Source organism: Dendrobium catenatum, unplaced genomic scaffold (assembly GCF_001605985.2).
Source record: "Dendrobium catenatum unplaced genomic scaffold, ASM160598v2 fragScaff_scaffold_1296, whole genome shotgun sequence".
NCBI classification, from domain to species: domain Eukaryota; kingdom Viridiplantae; phylum Streptophyta; class Magnoliopsida; order Asparagales; family Orchidaceae; genus Dendrobium; species Dendrobium catenatum.
Window position 1 is genome coordinate 235,412 of NW_021319758.1, and position 6,830 is coordinate 242,241.

Sequence of the window (6,830 nt, forward strand, 5' to 3'; positions counted from 1 at the left end):
GATCCATAACTCATTGCAATAATAAATGCAAAAATTTGCTAGGAAAGTTAAAGTGGTTTAGAACTTGCCATAGAGCCTGACATCCCATATTGTCACATGCCTACTCAATATCAATTTTAATAGCCACAAGTCCCCCCTTTTCTTCGGAATATCAGAATTTATTGAATACTTCTTGAGCCAATAATACTTACTCTGACAAAGATTGACCTTTTCTAAAAGCAGCTTGATCAACTGAAAAGATTTTGTGAATAACCATCTCTAATCTATTCAACAGTTTTTTTTTCTACTAATTTTTAAATAGTCACACATAGACTAATTGGACGGGAGTAAGAGGGAACCATTGACAATCAAAGTTTCCTTCCAAGATTGACACATACTTCCTATTGTGAGAAACTGATTAATAGCACACCATACATCAAGATGAATTACTTTCCAAAAGCCTTTGATAAATGAAAATGTTATCCCATCCAAACCAGGTGAGATGTTCTTCCCCAAAGTATCCACAACTGCTTGTAGTTTCTCCTTAGTAAATTCAACATCCAACTTGACATGGTCACTATCATCAATAACAGAAAATTTTCTCAGCCGGCCATTAAGCATACAGTTTCTATGCATCCATTTGACGTTAAAAAATTCTATAAAATTTTCCTACACCTCTGACTGATTATCCGTCACTATGCCCTTATCATTCTTGATGTGGTTTATCCAATTAGATCTTCTTCTTGCATTTTCAAATGCATGCAAAAAGAGGAATTTGAATCTCCCTCTTCCATCCACTTAGCTTTTGCCCTTTGTTTCCACCAAATGTAGAGCCGAGCAAGAGTAATGTTAAGCTCATTAATCTTTGATCATAGTAGCTGCAGCCTTTCTTCAAAAAACAAGCCTTCTGCCTCTTCCATTTGAAGCTAAAAAATTCCCTCTTTAAAGAATCTCTCAAAAAAATTAAGACTTTTAAATTTTGCTTTACTCCAATAAAACAAAGCTCTTAAAGTCCTTTTAAACTTTAAATTTGATGAACTAGCAGGATCTTTACATCTGGACCTCTTCCAAGAATTATCCACAATTGCAAAAACACCATGATAAGATGCCCAAACATCTTCAAAACTAATTCCTCTATTATGGAACAAAACTGGTTTGAAAACCTAAAAATAATGGGACAGTGATCTGAGGCTTTTCGAGACAAATATTTCACAATAGCCAGATGAATAGAATTCATAGCTATAGAGTTTATGAGACATCTATCCAATCATTCCAAAAAATGAGCCCCTCCAAATTTGTTATTGTACAAAGTGAATTTGGATCCAAAAAGCCAAACCTCCTAAAAATCGTTGTTATTCATGAACATCTTCATATCCTTAGCATCTTGAGATAAAACAAATTTCTTCCCTCCTCTTTTCTCCTCCTGAGACAACACATAATTAAAGTCTCCACCAATCACCGAGGGCCTAGTATCGGAGTAATACCACTTCAAACAATCACATAAAGACTTCCTATGAAGAGTAATGCTACTACCATATATAGTTGATACCATCCGACATCCTTTATTGATAACATTCAGATTCCCAATAATCACTTAAGAAGAAATTTTAACCATAGATAAAGAAGCATAATCCTTCTTCCCTAAAACCAGTATTCCTCAAGAAAGACCGTCAGAAGGAACCATAAAATAAACCCAATTATTTCCATAAAAATTGAGAATTTAAAGATTGTGCATAGAATTTATTTTTGTTTCAACAAGCCCAACAAAAAAAAAATCATCATTATCTTTTACATACTCCTTAAGATATAGAGTGACCTCCCTCTTCTTAACCCCTCTACAATTCCAAAAATCAAAAGAAATCATTGATTAAACAAGCGGGAAGGACCCCCACTCCTCTTACATTTACCACAATCCAACTTTCTATTATGAGAAATAATATTACCTGAGCCAAGTTATTTTAATTCTTTAAGAAGTTTTACTTTCTTTCGTGAAGAAGAGTTATCAACCAAATTGATATCCAGTGAAGAGTTCATATTGAATACTTCCAAACCCATCTTTGGAAACATTCAACCTTTTAAACCAACATCTACCACAATCTCATCATTACCAACTACAAACTCTCCTTCTTCAACACAATCATCCAAACCCACCACCAATTCCTCAATTAGATTAGTCCCATCCAAACCATATAGAATATGAAATTTATTGAGCATAAGAAGAGCAGTTTCAGAAGCAGTTACTTTAACGCATTGACCTTTCACTTCAAAGATCTCAGTTGAATTTCCAACAGCAACCATGACCTCATTAAGATCTTCCCGTTCCTTCAAATTAGAATCTAGTTCATTATGGAAATCCTTAGGTACCACCTCTATTCCTCTAGCTGAACTTGCATTTCCTTTTTCCAGTAAGTTTTGGTTTTATTTTGGAATATAAACCTTTTTAAAAACTACTGAAGAATCATTTTGTCTATTTCTCCTAGAATTTTTTTTTTTATTTCTTATTTCCATACTTAACCAGAAGCCCTGGCCCATAATTAGATTTTTCATTAACCTGATTATTACTATCAACATCCACTGTATTCATTTAGACATCTTTATTCCTTACTAAATTAGGAATTTCAAGAGTATTGGCCATCTCCACTTTTGAATCCTTGCATTTTGCTATAACATGCCCAATTTTACGACATACAAAGCATACTTTAGAAGTACCTTCATAATTGATTTTTTGAAAGAACCTTCCCGCCAATCCTTCCACCCAAATACCAAAAGGTAATTTCACATCTAATGGAATTTGAACACACACTCTTGTGAATTCTCTTCTACCCCATTGAGACATGTTTCCTTCTAACATATAGGGCTTGCCAACCTGAGATGCTATCCTGCATATGTTAATCTCATCCCAACATTTTAAAGGCAAGTTTGGCATTCTTGTCCACAAGGGAGCTGGAATCCCATGAAGAGATGAGGGAGAGAATGAAGGTGACCATTTATCCATCTCCACTACATGCCGACATACCATTGTCCTTCTGTCGAAATAGACTCCATAAAATTTGATTCCTGAAATGAACACAACACCCCCATTCTGGTTATAAGGAATTTTCCAAATCGATTCCATTGACTTCTCAGTTCAAAACAAACTGAGTAAAATGAGATGTTTTCTCCAAACACCCTTACAACAAGAGCCTTCTCCAACTTCTTTGCATTATCAGATTCATTTTCAGAACGAAGCAAAATAGCTTTTCCATCCACTGATAAATAAGACACAAGCTCCAAATTATCAACTATGCTATTTGAATTTTTAGTCCAAACCAATGGATGAATGCTGTCCAAAATGGCCATAAAAAAGAAAGACAAGAAGAATTTGAAAAACCAACAAAATTCGCATGCAAAATCCCAAACTTCTCTCACTAACTTTCTCTCATAAAGTTTCTGTAAGAAGTAAGATACCTCATCAAATTCTGAGGTATTAACCATACCATTAAGGGAAATCATATGGTGGTGGACTAATTGAATCAATTTTGTTAATTTAGATCATTCAATTTAAATAGGATAAGTGTAAGGTTTAGCTTAATTTAAGTGGACCAGTTGCAATTTTTAGGTTAAATGATGGGTTAGATTGCTCAATTAGGAAATCTACACTTAAATATGGTGTTTGTTTTAATAAAGCTAATATAACTTGTTTAATTTTATCAAAATCCTTAAGTGATAAATTTTGTTTGGTTGGACAAAAAGGATTAACTCACCTAATCAAGGGTTAATTAGGTCAATTTGATTAATATTTGATTAAAATTAAATTGATCACTTTGGTCAATGTTGGCATTAAAAATATCAATATTTCCTTAATCAATAAACCAATGAGTTTATCCCTACCAAGATAAGCTTGTCGTATGCTCAAACTTGATAGATCTCAACAAAAAAATTCAATGAAATGATTGTTTATCTAATTATCCTTTGAACCAATATTATTATGGGAGTACATCCAAATATATGGGCATTAAACTTAAAGTGTCTAGTCCATTTAAAAGGGTTTCAAACACTTGAAGAGTGAATTTAATTTAATTTAGTTTCCCAACTAAACTTAAACAAACTTTCCTCAAGGTGTATCTTAACATTATAGAGATAACTTGACCTTTTAATATGAGAATCTTGTTTAGGGGATCGTAGGTTTATATCCATAACGAAGCCCATTCAAACAAATTTTGTATTAAGTACATTTTATATCCAAATGACTCATAAGTCTCTAACCTACAAGCAATTAGATATTAGAATCTTACGAAAAGATTCTTAGGTCATTAAAAGCTTAAAGAACAAATTTATTTCATGGATAGGACCTTTGGGTCTATTTGAATCAATTTAACCCTTTTGGGTTCAAATAATCAAAACCATTATTTCTTTTAAACTAATTTAACTCAATTTATTAACCAAAATAATTTAAATCCATAAGCGTTATGTCAGGTGAGGATGCAGGAAAAAAAATCTTATTTAGCTCAACCAAATTTGACTCCTCTTAGGAGGTCAATTGGTAAAATAGCTCAATGTATCTTATTAGAACTCAAATAGTTGCACACTTTTTCCAAAGGGATTAGACCTAATCCTTTAGCCAAAATTAAACAAAATAGAAAAAAAAGTGAAAAACCAGAATGTGAATTTCTTAGAAGCACACATTCGCAAACTTTAAGCAAATTTCATATTAATGATTAATTTGATTATCTAGAGTTTTAGGGGTCTTGGTTTCCCATCTTTAAGGAATAGGGCTCGTAACTTATGTCTCATTCATAATATTTTTATTTTATTTTAATAGAACCACTTATTTTTGTTTCTAAGCTTAATGAGCCAATTAGGAATCTTGGTTTTAATCATAGTGTGGCTAATGTTTCTAAAAAAAATTGGATTTTTTGGAAAGACCCTATTTGCATTGATGTTCTTGGTGATTTTACTCAAGTTTTATATTGCAAATTTAAGTTTATGTAATATAATTTTTATGCTTCCCTTATAATTTTTATGCTCTACAAGTGGAGACTTATTCAGAGTTTTTTCTTTACCTCCATTTTAACTATATGTGGTTTATTAATCTACTACTAATTGTGGGGAAGTTATAGGTTTGCATTTCATTACCTTGATATTTGTTGTTGTGTAGCCCATGATTTTTGCGTCACTTGCGTTACTGCTAGCATTAGTGATTTTGGGCTTTTCTAAGGGATTCTTGTCATGTTGTTTATGAAATCCTATGCAATTCTTCTTTCCATTATATTCTGTGATATTATTCTCATGGTTGTTTCTAAGTTTATTACACTACCTGATAAGTCAGGTTGGCATTTTATATATGTGTTTGTTAATGCATCTTGGTGGCTGCATAATTCATTTTTTGTTTTGGAAGCTCCCTAGCCCTTGGATCTATTTAACCATGCTAAATGGTAAAATAATATCCCTCAAAGAAATAAATCCCCATTTCCACTCCCATATTTTGGAGAGGATTCCATAAGTATCCATGAGCTTATAACATTTAATTCCATTGGAAAACTAGGCTTCATGGCTACAAGTTAGCTCAAAAAGCCTCCAAGTGGATTAGGGATTTTGGACTTTTAGATAACCATTATCTAATCAATCCCAAAATAGTGACAAGCACAATATTTTTCCCTAAACCTAAGAGAAGGTTAGAGATTAATTTTGATGATTCTCATAGCTCGCACTAGTATGAAAATCTAACCCTATTTTATAACAAGGATCTTGGATCCATGAGGTGAGTAAGATCATAGAAAGGAAAGCTACTATTATGAAAAGGAAGCATGGGTTTTTAATTTTTCTTCTTAATTATTATTTTTACTTAAATTAATTATTATTTTTTGCTATAATCAATTCTTCTAATAAAATTATATTTTTTCCCCATAAATAATACTTCATGATATTAAGAATAAGGGGAAAATAATTTCTTAGGAAAACTTTTATAGAATTACAATTTTAAAATTAAATAAATATCATATTTAATAATTATGGTAAATTATGGCAAATAAATCCGAAGCTTATTGGGGAGCTCATATTTACATAAAATATTCAGATTCGTGTAGGGCTTAAATAACTAATATTATGATCATTTGGTGAATATGGGTGAGAGGGGAGGGAGAGACTCTTCTATGATAATTATAAGAATTAAAGATAAATTTGAGGAGCCAAATTGATGGTGGGGATATAGTTTATAGAGTTTTGGGACTAAATGATAATTCCTATGATAAACCAAAATTAAAAAATCAATCTTCTTCCAAAAGAATATTCCCTATAGAAACCTAAATTAAGAATTAATATACATGATTATTAGCTGATGATGTTGAATTTAATTCTAGAGAGTTTTATAGGGATTGGAAATGCTTTAGTGTTTCAATTATAATTTGGAGTAAAATAAGACAATTTCAGCCAAAGTTAGCCATGCTTGGGGCTTTTGAATTTGATTTCATTAAATCACGTGGAATTTATAAATATTAATTGGAATGGATAATAAACTCTATATGGGACTTGAATTTATTAACATTTGTTTTTTGTATTTTTAATTTTGTTTGAGTATTTTTTGACTAGAAACTTTCTAGAGAATTGAAATAATAAAATAAGAAGTACAATTTGGTCTCGGGTAATCTTAAAATTTTTAATTAAAATATTCAAAAAGAAACTATTTTATTGATTTATATGTTTTTTACTACGTATCTAAAGATTTTGGAGAGGTTTTCATAAGTTTAGCTTGGTTAAATGCTTCTAAGACTTGAATTGGTCTAGCTGTTCCAAAAAATTGACCAATCTTAAACATATGGAGTTAAATTAAAAGGGATTAAGTCCAATCTTATATTTTCTATGATTGTTAAAAA